The sequence below is a fragment of the Dromiciops gliroides genome, chromosome 4 (assembly GCF_019393635.1).
Source record: "Dromiciops gliroides isolate mDroGli1 chromosome 4, mDroGli1.pri, whole genome shotgun sequence".
Taxonomy (NCBI): Eukaryota; Metazoa; Chordata; class Mammalia; order Microbiotheria; family Microbiotheriidae; genus Dromiciops; species Dromiciops gliroides.
Genome location: NC_057864.1, coordinates 57,361,868 through 57,374,577, shown reverse-complemented (window position 1 = coordinate 57,374,577; position 12,710 = coordinate 57,361,868). Strand labels below are relative to the sequence as shown.

General features: G+C 39.7%; 1 non-coding gene across 1 annotated transcript; it reads left to right on the top strand.

Annotated features, from left to right (window-relative positions):
* The first annotated feature begins 11,892 nt into the window (after positions 1 to 11,892).
* Positions 11,893 to 12,001, top strand: LOC122727016. The gene has a single exon (XR_006352996.1). It is a non-coding gene; the product is annotated as a U6 spliceosomal RNA (small nuclear RNA).
* The last annotated feature ends 709 nt before the right edge of the window (positions 12,002 to 12,710 follow it).

Genomic DNA, 12,710 nt, shown 5'->3' with positions numbered 1-12,710 from the left:
TTCCAGATAGTTGCTTATTATAATCAACCAGTTCATTTTCAAAGCTAACCAAGTCGATGAAGGTCAGCAGCAAGAGTATGCTGGTAAATGTTTAACAACCAGCTCTCTGAAAATGGGAACAGATGAACTTTTAACTTTAATGTGAATAATTAATATTTTCTTCACCATTTCATTTTAGATGAATCAACAAAACAATAAATGAAACTCTGTTTTTCTAGCATTTGCTGATTTCCAAAGTGTAAATGTTATAATTTTGCAAGTGTAAAAATTGGTTCTGCGCAGGTTTGCACTGGCTCCAGCACTCCCCTAGCAGAAGCCATTGATGCAACATCCCTCCCAGGCCACATGGCTATTTCTAGTGGGCAAGAGGCTATGCTGGTACAGTAGTATAGTTAGTATGTTTCCCCCACCCTCTTCCCACAGTAACTCGGGAACTCTTACTTCCTCTCAGCCCCCTCACCCCACCCAAGCAATCCTTTTCCTTCAGAAAAATCATATATTCCTTAAGAGGGCTGGGTTCTTTGACTATATAGATCATATATAGGAACTACCAGTCTATTCTTTAAAGCTTAGATGCTAGATGTGGTATTCCTTTAATGTCCTTCTTCCTATGACAGTAACAACAACAGTTATGGACATTTTCAATGAGCCAGAAACCATGAGCATTTCTCAGGTTAGTTTTTGGTCAGATAGAGCTTTTTCCTTTCTCTAAAATAACGCTCTTTTCCTTCCCTCCTTTAATCTCTTTATTCCTCTTCTCACCACTTCACCCCACCCCTTTCTCTTCTTTATTTCATTCCTTCATTTCTTGTCTCAAATAGCATTTATAAAACATCTCAACATGAATAGAATCATTCTATGCACTATAAAAAATGAGTGTGGCTGCAGAAATACAGGCAAAATTCATGAGCTCTAATCTATCGCCTCCAAAGTAATCTGCATGACCCTAGTGTTAACTTCAAAAAGAATTCTAAGAGTTTCAAGGAATTTTTTCACCACAACCTAATTAATAAGTGGGTGTTGGGGGACTTGGCACCAAAGGAGAAAGCAGAGAAGTTCAAAAGACAAATTTAACCTAAAGCACACTCTCTACCACCCCTAACCTGAGTATAGATGTGGGTATGACTCACAAAAGAACTGGAATAAACCTTGCTCTCTACTCAAGGCACAAAAAGAGCAGTTTATTGCAGGAAAGGGGCATGATAGCTGTGATTCAAGGATGAGCCAGCAGATGACAGTAGTAGCTCAGTAGAAAATGAGCAGATGTCAGACACAGCTCAGTGGAGAACTACTATAGTCTAGTGTCAGAAAAAAAAGCAACCCAGACAATGGCATCAGCTGTTTATAGTTCAATGCATAAAATATCCCAGCATATGATATAAGCAGGACAGCAGATGACATGAGCAGCTGTCCCTCTTAAAGCCTCACTTAAATGCTATCTCCTCCACAGAACCTTCCTTGATTTACTTTGTCAATAACAAGAGAATAACCTTTTTCCCAGATGCCATGTTGCATTTTGCTTCGTGCCTCTCTAACTCATTTACCATGCATTATAGTTATCTATGTTTGTGTCTTCTCCATCTCCTTATCAATCTTTAATAATCATGAGGCCAGAAACTATACCTTAACCAAACTTTGTTTCTTCCTCAGAATCTACCTAGCATAGTGTTCTGTACAGAGTAGGCTCATTGAAATATGTGTTGGATAGATGAATGAATAAAGACTTCAGTGCAAAAAAAAAATTTTGGTAGCTAACACAAATTACTAGACAACTATCTGCAGATTTTTTTCCCAAAACTCTTCCTTTTTCAATGTTCTTTGAACTCCTATTACAGTAGAAGGTTCTCCTTTATATGTCTCCATATGCCAAACATTTTGTAGGTTATGATTATCTACAATACAAGTTTCAATGTCCTTGGGGCCTTTATTAAAATAGTATGTATGTGTATTGGGAGCAGGGTGTTAATTTTGGAAACTATGGACTTATTAACTTGATGTTGATCCCTATAAAAATTCTAAGTCTAAAAATTTTCAAATTTTTAGAAAAGTATGCACTGATCACTAGGAGCCAACATGAGTTTGCTAAAAACACACACACACAATATTAAATCTTGATAAACTCACAGTGTCCTTTTTGATAGGGTTTCCAAATGTGTAAATAAAGGAAATAACATAGAATATATTTCAAGGTAGAAACCACATAAAAAAGCCACATACTGGGAGAAGCTAGGTGGTTCAGTGGATAAAACACTGGCCCTGGATTCAGGAGGATCTGAGTTCAAATCCGGCCTCAGATACTTGACACTTACTAGCTGTGTGACCCTGGGCAAGCCACTTAACCCTCATTGCCCCACCACAAAAAAAAAAAAGAATGAACAATAACATTTAAAAAAAGAAAAGAAAAAGTCACTTACTTTTTAGAGGCTACAAGCATTATCCCCACCGTCTCTCTCTCTCTCTCTCTCTCCAGGCCAGAATAAAAGGGACAGCAACTTGGCACCCCACTTCTGAAACGTCATCTGGCTTATAAGTTTAGGTAGCTAGGCATACTTCATCAGGTGCATAGAAAATGAGAATCCTGAATCCTACAAGGAGCACTAAAGGTGCTTTCAATTGGGTGTGTTCCTAGGATACAAGCTACATAGAAAAGTGTTAGATTATACCCTGATGGATTACAAGTTTCATTTGGGCAGGCATTATGTCTTATACATCTTTATATCCTCAGTGTTCTATGACACATAGAGATGGGGTTTTTTAAGTAATAAACATTTTTATTTATAATTTTGGGTTCCAATTTTTCTCCCTCCCTTTCCCCTTCCCTGAGGTGGTAAGCAATCATATATAGGTTATACATGTACAGTTATGTAAAACATTACCATAGTAGTCATTTTGTATAAGAAAACTGAAATAAAAGAAAAAATGAAAGAAAGTGAAAATAGCATGCTTCAGTCTGTGTTCCATCAATATCAGTGCTTTCTTTGGAGGTGGATAGTATGTTTCATCAATAGTCCTTTGGGATTATCTTGGATCATTGTATTGTTAAGTCATTCACAGTTCTTCATCAAACAATATTGCTATCTCTGTGAACAATGTTCTCTTGGTTCTGCTCTTTTCACTAGATATCCATTCATACAAGTCTTTCCAGGCCTTTCTGAAATCATCCTGCTTGTCATTCCTTATAGTACAATAATATACCATCACCATCGTGTACCAGAGTTTGTTTAGCCATTCCCCAATTGATGGGCATTCCTTTGATGTCCAATTCTTAGCCACCACAAAAAGAGCTGCTATCAATATTTTTGTACAAATAGGTCTTTTTCTATTTTGGGGGGACACATAGAGATGATAATGATGGTGGTCAGAATTCACATTTATAGACACGTCCCTCATAACTCCATGAGGTAAGTAACACTATTATTCTCATTCCTTTATACACATAAGGAAACTGAGGCTGAGGAAGGTAACTTGGTAAAGTGCAAAGTGGGTCCAATGTTAACTGTATAAGCCTGGGCAATGCTGACCTTCAGTTTCCCCTTCTGTAACCTGAAGATAAAAATAGGTAATAGTAATGAAACCTAGAATTGATATAGTGCTATAAGGTTTGCAAAGTGCTTTACAAATATTATCACATTATGAGTAAGTACTATTATTACTGATAAGGGAACTGTGGCAGACAGAGATGAAGTGATTTGTCCAGGGTTAAACTGCCCACATCTGAGTCTGCATTTCCACTTAGGTTGTCCTGAATCCTGGTCCAGCACTCTTTTTATTGTGCCATCTACTACCACCACCACCACCACCACCACCACCACCATCATTATCATCCTTTTTTTTTTTTTTTGCGGGGCAATGGGGGTTAAGTGACTTGCCCAGGGTCACACAGCTAGTAAGTGTCAAGTGTCTGAGGCTGGATTTGAACTCAGGTACTCCTGAATCCAGGGCCAGCGCTTTAACCACTGTGCCATCTAGCTGCCCCTATCATCCTTTTCTTACGGAAATGATGTGAGAAAAGTTTTTTTTTAATCCTGAGTTTTACTAAAAAAAAAAAATTAAATGATTCATAGACAGAAACAAAAACTGAGAGTTGGAAGAAAGAGATCTCAGAAGCCATTTGGTCCCACCTGTACCTGACTGAGGATCCACACTACACTATTCCTGATGAGTCATCATCTATCCTCTTGAAGTCTACCCATGAGTGTCCCATCCCTCTTATGGACAGCTCTAACTATTAACTTATATTGCAATAGCTGCCTCTCTACAGCTTCCATCCAATACTCCTAGTTCTGTTATCTAGGGCCAAGGAAAATAAATCTAATCCATCTTCCCTATAAGAGAATCCCCAGTAGGGGTGTAGTGGAATTAATGACCTTGAAGATCTCTAGTTCACATTGTTTACTACACATATTCCCTTTGCACATTTGGGTAGAGATGTCTAAAGGCATAAGCTTGATCATTGTTCTGGTTCTTGGATAGTGTCCCCTGGAAATTGTTGGACCTTTCTACAAATACTCTTATTCCTAGCTCTTAAGTTACATAAGTGTGTGTAGCTTCAACAATTATTTATTAGGCATGTGTTATGCACAAAGTGCTGTGCTAGAATCTGGAGGTGCAAAGGCAAAAACAATATAAAGATAGTTCTTCCTTCAAAGTGCTTCCATTCTTCTGAATTGAACAGAGAATGGGCTTCTCATCCTAGACCTGCAACTCCTCCATTAAACCCCTGAAATCATGCAGAGAGAATGTTCATTTATTTTTCTGTTTTGAATACCAGTAACAGAGAATTTGTTTGTTTGTTTTTGCTTTTTTGTGGGGCAATGAGGGTTAAGTGACTTGCCCAGGGTCACGCAGCTAGTGTAAAGTGTCTGAGGTCGAGTTTGAACTCAGGTCCTCCTGAATCCAGGGCCAGTGCTTTATCCACTGCATCACCTAGCTGCCCCTACCAGTAACAGAGAAAACAATGTTCTACCATGCTCCCCCTCCATCTTCAATCTTAAGGGAAGGAAGTGAGAGAACTGTGAACCCCACCCAACAGAAAGCACTTGAACTTGTCTCAACTAACCCCATCTCACCAGAAAGGGTGATCTCACGGTAATAGACAATGGACCACAACTTCCTTACATCTACCATAATCCCCAACTACTGTACCCAGTTTGTTTCCTCTTAGGCAGTTAGGAAACTTGTTTTCATCTACATGGAATTCTTTCTCACCCTCCCACAGTCTCCCCTTCTAATACAAGCCCCACCTCCTGCCTGTCTTGTGTCTTAGCCTTCCAGCTAGGAGCAGGTATAAATTAGAGAAGTAAAAAAGGAATGGGTAAAGGGGAATAGAGACAGATAGAAAGGGGAAAGGAGAAGAAAGAGAAAGATTGGAGCAGATGGCTAGATGGAGAGAGATAGCAAATAAACAACAGAGAGAAAAGGCAGAGAGAGCTCAAGAGATGGAAAGCATGAGAAAGAAAGGGAAGGGAGAAAGCCATTCTGTGAGAGAGAGAGAGAAGAGAGGAGAAATTTAGATAGACAAGGGACAGACAGAAAAAGATAAGGGGAGAAAGACAAGAAAGGGAGGGGGAGATGGAGGAGGAAGGGAGGGAGCCAGAGACGGGAAGGGAGAAGGTGATGGAGGAAAGGGGAGAGGAAAAGAGAGAAGGAAGGAGCTGGAGAGAAAGGGAGAGGAAGAAGTAAAAGAACAAGGAGACAGACATGTTGAGAGTACTGATAGAAACACAGAAACAAAATGACTGAGAAAGGGAAGGGAAAGATATTTAGAAAAATAGAGACAAAAAAAGAAAAGAAGAGGAGAGAGACAGAAAGGGAAGGAAGGGAAACATTGAAAGAGATGAGGCTGCAGCAATAGAAATAAGAGAGGAGGCAGAGGAAAAGAGGGAAGGAAAGAGAAAAAGAGAAGGAAGGAGAGGGGCAGGGTGAGGAACAGCACTCTATTTCTCTCTTCCAAATATCCTGAAGGAGGGCTGAGTGAACACACCAGCTTGCAGAATGTGTGAATCAACAGGATGGCAGCACATGTCATATGCACTGTGCCTTCCGAACAGGCTGGTTTTCCATCACTAGGCCACTCCTGCCACCACACACAGTGAGGGTCGAGCTGTTCCAAAGTGCTCTGGCATTGGCCCAACACCTGGACACTTAGAACCACCTCAGCTGTCTCTGGTCCCAGCATTTCTTCGGTCTACCCAAATGCTCCCTCATTCCTTTCACAAAGCATGACAAGTTGGGCTTAGGGGGTGGAAAAAAGACATGGTGCCCTTTGAAAGAGCCCCAGACCAGGAGTCAGGAGCTCTTCAACAGAATCCACAAATTTGAGCTGAAATAGCCCCTAGAGATCATTTCAACCAACCCCTTTCCATGACAAACCAGCAAACGGGTGTCTAAGCACTTGCCTAGAGTCACTTGAGAAGTGAGTGGACCAGAAGTTAAACCCAGGTTTTTAGATTCCAAATCCAGTGAATATTCTTTGCACTCTTCCAAGCTGTCACCAACTAATGGTGAGATTGGGGCAACAAATCTTTTTTTTTTTTTTTTTGGATCAGACCATGATTTCTTTGGCGTAAGGAATTCACAGATGAAGAAACACTCTCCACCAGAGCAGATCAGCACTTCTTCTGCTATTTAGAAGTTTTGACAGTTGCCTAGTACACTGAGAGGTTAAGTGAAGTCGCAAGGTCATGCAGTCAGTATGTGTCAGAGGCAGGACTTGATCCCAGATATTCCTGGGCTTGAGAGCAGCTCTGTCTGCTTGCCAGCACTCTATTCACTATGCCAATGGATCACACATGTTTTGGTCTCAAAATCCCTGTACACTCTCAACAATTATTGAGCTTTTGTTTGTGTGGATTATATCTAGTAATTTCATATTAGAAATTAAAAATCAGTATTATTGTGAAAATAGTTTTGACCTCAGATCCCCCTGAAAGAAAGGTCTTGGGGACCCCAGGAGTCTCCAGACTACACTTTGAGAACCATTGCACTATGCCATACAACCCTACAGTTATTATGCCCATCACAAATGGGGATAATAACCCCTTCCTATCTCATAAGGGAAAATTTGAGGAGAAAATGATAAAGGAATGTGCAGGGACTTTGAAAAGCTCCAAGTGCTGCATGGATATTAGTTGATATTATGAGGAGAAATAGGAGACAAACCTCCCAAGGAGTGGTGAGTCATTTCTGTTCTCTCCCTATTTGTCAAAGTAAAGATTACTCTTACCACCACAGGCTAAATGCCTTACTGTTGCCTAGGCAGTGTGACTTTGGCCACTGGGACCCTTTGGGAGAGAAGGGAAGGGAAGGGAAGGGAAGGGAAGGGAAGGGAAGGGAAGGGAAGGGAAGGGAAGGGAAGGGAAGGGAAGGGAAGGGAAGGGAAGGGAAGGGAAGGGAAGGGAAGGGAAGGGAAGGGAAGGGAAGGGAAGGGAAGGGAAGGGAAGGGAAGGGAAGGGAAGGGAAGGGAAGGGAAGGGAAGGGAAGGGAAGGGAAGGGAAGGGAAGGGAAGGGAAGGGAAGGGAAGGGAAGGGAAGGGAAGGGAAGGGAAGGGAAGGGAAGGGAAGGGAAGGGAAGGGAAGGGAAGGGAAGGGAAGGGAAGGGAAGGGAAGGGAAGGGAAGGGAAGGGAAGGGAAGGGAAGGGAAGGGAAGGGAAGGGAAGGGGTTTCATGGTAGCAATATGACCATGATATCTATTGGTGTTTGTCACACCTGCAATTCTCTTTTGTAGACCAGGAGAAATTATTTTTAAATGGACAGGTTGAGAAGTGGGTAATAGTGTTTTTGTTTGTTTGGTTTGGCTTTTTTCACAGACTTTCACTCACATAACAGGAGCATTGAGAGCCAGCCATGGGACCATATCCCAGCCCAATCTTACTTATACTTAATTGTCTTGTGTTTTTTTTTATATTCTTTTAAGTAATATATTTACCCAATTTAATATTATTTTTCATAAACAACTGTGACTGAATCTTTCCTCATGTTTCTGGGTGTCCCTTTGTTTGTGGCATGATGGCACAAAGGGAAGCACATAGGAAAAAGGGATCTTTCTTAGTGCAGGGCTAGGATTTCAAACCGTAGCCCATTATTAGAGAGTGTTGCTCTTTAATTGAGGGTATAAACACAAGCTATTTCATAACCAACCTTTGAAATGCAAAATTACTATGAATGTGGGATGTATTTCATAAATCTGCCTCATGGATATGAGTCAAGGTTACAATATTTTGTGGCAATAGATATGACAAAATTTGGCAACTGATTGGATGAATGAGAGAGAGAGAGAGAGAGAGAGAGAGAGAGAGAGAGAGAGAGAGGAATAGAGGAGGACTCCAGAGTGGTGAACTAGAGTGACTTGAAGGATGGTGGTACAATCAATAGAAATAAGAAAATGAGAAAGAGGGGTAGGGTTGGGGGAGGAGGGGAGGAAAGGTAAAGTGTTCTAGGTTGGATATGTATAAGCTGAATTGCCTATGGGACATCCAAGTGGAGATGTCCAACAGAAAGTTGACGATTTGGAACTGGAATTCAGGAGGAAGAAAACAGGCAGATAGATAAATTTTTGAAGTCATCTGCATAGAGAAGATAATTAAGCCCCAGGGAGTTGATGAGATCACCAAGAGAAACTGTAAAAAGAGAAAAGAAAAGGCAGTACTGGGAAGAGCCTTAGAACCATCTACTTCAAGTCCCTCAAATTACAGGTGAGGAAACTTGAGCACAGAGGTAAAATGCCCAAAGTTAAACATTTATTAGCAGCAAAGCTGCTGTAACTATTAACTTGTCCCACTAAGCTGCTCTGCCTCCTCCCTTTTTTCATATATACTTTCTATGCCTTCAGAGAAGGGAGGCATTTTCCCCCCAGTGCTGGTGTCCACAGCTTCATTCAAATCTCAGCTAAAATCCTACCTTCTTCAAGAAGCCTTTCTCAATCCCACCTAAACTAAAACCTTCTCTCAAAAAAAAATTATCTCTATTTTATCCTGTGTATGTCTTATTTGTACATCATTTTTTGAATCTGTTCTCCCCCATTAGACTATGAGCTTCTTGAGAGGAGGGACTGGTTTTTGCCTTTCTTTGTATACTTTTGCTTAGCACGGTGCCTGGCACATGCTAGATACCTAATAAATACTTGTTGAGGGGGCAGCTAGGTTGCACAGTGGATAAAGCATTGGCCCTGGATTCAGGAGGACCTGAGTTCAAATCCAGACTCAGATACTTGACACTTACTAGCTTTAACCCTCATTGCCTCACCTAGATAGATAGATAGATAGATAGATAGATAGATAGATAGATAGATAGATAGATAGATAGATAGATAGAGATGAATGAATGCATACATACATACATGCATCCTTGTTGACCTGAAAGACAGAGACTACAATGAACAATTACAAACTTCCAATGTTGCTGATTTGGTGAAGGTGACACAATGGAAAACTAAAGTCATCCCAGCAGCTTCTAGCTTTGTATGGACTAGAAACATTCCTTCATGTTCCAGAATGCCTTCTGACCACTTCTTGACTTTCCTCATTAGGCTGAATCATCAGTTTTCTGAATCTGCAGACAAGGGAATCCTAAGAGATTCCTGAGAGTTTTCCAATTTTAAAAAAAATGCCACGTAAGAAAAAGACTACATACACATACACACGTGCATATTTGTGTGTCTTTGTGTATATATATGTATATGTCTGTATACACAAAAACATATATATATACATGACATAAATATATATGTATATATGAGAGTGGGAATTTTTATATATCATATAATGGGGGTGGGGGATCACCTGTTTTGTGTATGAGTAAAGGCTAGGAGTAGGAGTTGGGGGTGAGGGTAAGAATTTTTTTATAATCTTGACCTATGACTTCACACTTTATCATTATCATTTCATTTCAATATTATATATATATATATTCTTATAGGTATATGTATACAGAGAGAGAGAGGCAGTAAAAAAAACAGAGAAAGAGAGAGACAAAGACAGACAGGAGAGAGAGAGACCCAATTCACAGAGAGTTGGACATTCTGCAGAGCATAAGCACTCTTTGAAAATGGCTTTCACATGCCCTGGGGAAAGGTTCCGTTTATCACTTATGACAAGATGTTTATTAGCCACAGAACAGTAAATGGTGATCGAACATCTGAAAACACTGCTGGAAAGCCCTGTAAATCACAAGTATGAGCTGGCAGCCAGCACCACTGACAGCCCCCTCCTCACCTGAATTCAGAAATGCTTGCTATCCCTCAGTGTATACAGTCAGTCTACACCAGGAGCCATTTACAATAGTTCTATGTTCCTCAGTAAACAAGCCTAAGGCTTTTTGGTGCGTGGGTATATGTGTGTGTGCTTTCTCTCAAGTAGATAATAAATTTTTTGAGAAGGAGCAGGTCACCTCGGTGTGTGTGTGTGTGTGTGTGTGTGTGTGTGTGTGTGTGTGTGTGTGTGCAAGGGTTGGGGATAAGAATAAGGAGAATTATTTTTTTTAACCCTAACCTATAACATCATTGTCATCATTATCATCTCATTCTTATCTTTCTCAATGTAATTCAAATGAAGTTACTATCCTTATTCTTTTAGACTTAATGTTCCATAGACTATTGCAGAAGTAGATAAACACTCCTTATTATTGTTGCCATTGTCTTTATTTCTTTTTCTATCACAGTATTTTCCCTATAAGTCCTTCCCTCTCAACCCCAGAATCTTGTAACAACGAAAAACAAAAACACAAAAAAGGCTACCAAAACCAGCCAAAACAACAATTGTATAAGTCCACACCTGCCACATTCAGCATCCAGTCATCTGAAGTCTAGATTCAATATTGGTCACTGAATTTCTTATTACTTTGTTCGCCTTTTTGTCATTTTTATTTACATTCTTGCAGTCAAGGTGAGTACTATTTTCCTAATTCTGCTCATTTCACTGTCTCATTTCATACAAGTTTCCTTCTATTTCTCCAAGTTCCTCACATTTACCACTTCTTACAGCAGAGGCAGGTCAAACATGGGGCCCACAACAATTCTGTGTGTAGGCAAATCAGATTAAAATATGGTTCTTATCTGATTCTAATGTGTTGATGTATTATTTTTTAAAAATATATATAAACATGTATGGTTTTCTTCATCGATATATAGACTACAGGTTTCTTTATGTACAGTTTGTTAGCCCCTATTTCTATTTGAGTTTGACACTAATATTTGAGTTGGACAATAATATTCCTTCATATTCCATATGCCAGAACTTATTTAACCATTTCCCAACCAATGAGCTCCCACTTTGTTTCCAGATTTGGTTTTTGCCACTACCAGAAAAAATGCACCTGATATATTTTAGCATATATGGGACCTGTCTTTTTCATCTTTGATTTCCTTGGTTTGCTTGCCCAATAGTGGAATTGCTAGATCAAGGAGTATGAACTATAGTGACTTTTCTTTAATAATTAACAATTGTTTTCTTAAAAAGACTGTGTTAATAATGTGTTGATGTGCCTGACTTTTTGTCATTTCCATCTTTTACCATCTTTCACCAATTACATAATTTAGGATTATTTTAAATGTTCTTTTCTTTTATAATTAATGATTTGAAATATTTTCCATATGGTTGCTGACAGCTTGCATCTCTTCTTTTGAAAATGACCTATTCCTATCCTGTGCACACTTATCTATTGGAAATGGACCTGTGATTTCATGGGGAGAGAGATCTCCTACCATGGAAACCCATAAAGACTGATGACTGGTCTGTAATTTATAGTCTTAGAAAACTGCCTGAGGACAATGAAAGACTAAATGATTTGCCTATGGCCACACAGCTAATAGAGTCACAGGCAGGAATTTAATCCAGGTCTTCCTGTCGCTAAGGCATGTTCTCTATCCACTAAGCTACTGATGGAGATTGAAGGGAATTGCTCGCTTCAGCAGCACATATACTAAAATTGGAACGATACAAAGAAGACTAGCATGGCCCCTGCACAAAAGATGACATGCAAATTCATAAAGAGTTTGAAGGGGAATGATGACCTAAAATGAGTTCATGCCCATATTTCTTCTTAGATAAAATAAGTAGGTCTTAAAGGAGAGAAAGTTGACTGATCTTAACCAATGCATAACCATAACACTTACTTCAACAAGCAGTGGCTTATTTTTTAGCTATGACCATCACTGCACCCTGCTCAAAACCTTTGCAACTGAGTAGGCCCTCCCAGACCTTGTGCTCTGACTTTGAGAACCAGGATTACATCCATATCATATTGGAACTTAGCCAGTTTCATCCTAGAACATCAGACATACAAGCCATCACCAAGCCATACTTGAAGCCTTTCCAGCTTAGTATAACATTCTGGTGTTTTTGCTTGGCCTTTCAGAAACTAGAGTCACCTCCAGGCCATTATGAGGCATCAAAGTAGAATTTAATGAAAAATAATAATAAATTATACCTACTGAGGTTTACAAAGCATCTTACATACATCATTTCATTTGGTCCTACAACATCTCTTTGAAATACCAATGCAGATATAACTGGTTATGGTTATAGAGCTAATCCATACTAGAGCTAGTACTTGAATATTACGAAATTTGACTGCAAATCCTTTTTTGTGTGTATATACACATGCATGTTCATACATGTGTAAGGAGAATCTGTAATTCAATTAATGGTGCTTTTGGTGTTAGAAAGCCACAGGCCTCATGGGCAGTTCCTGACCATATTCTCTAACAGGGTCTA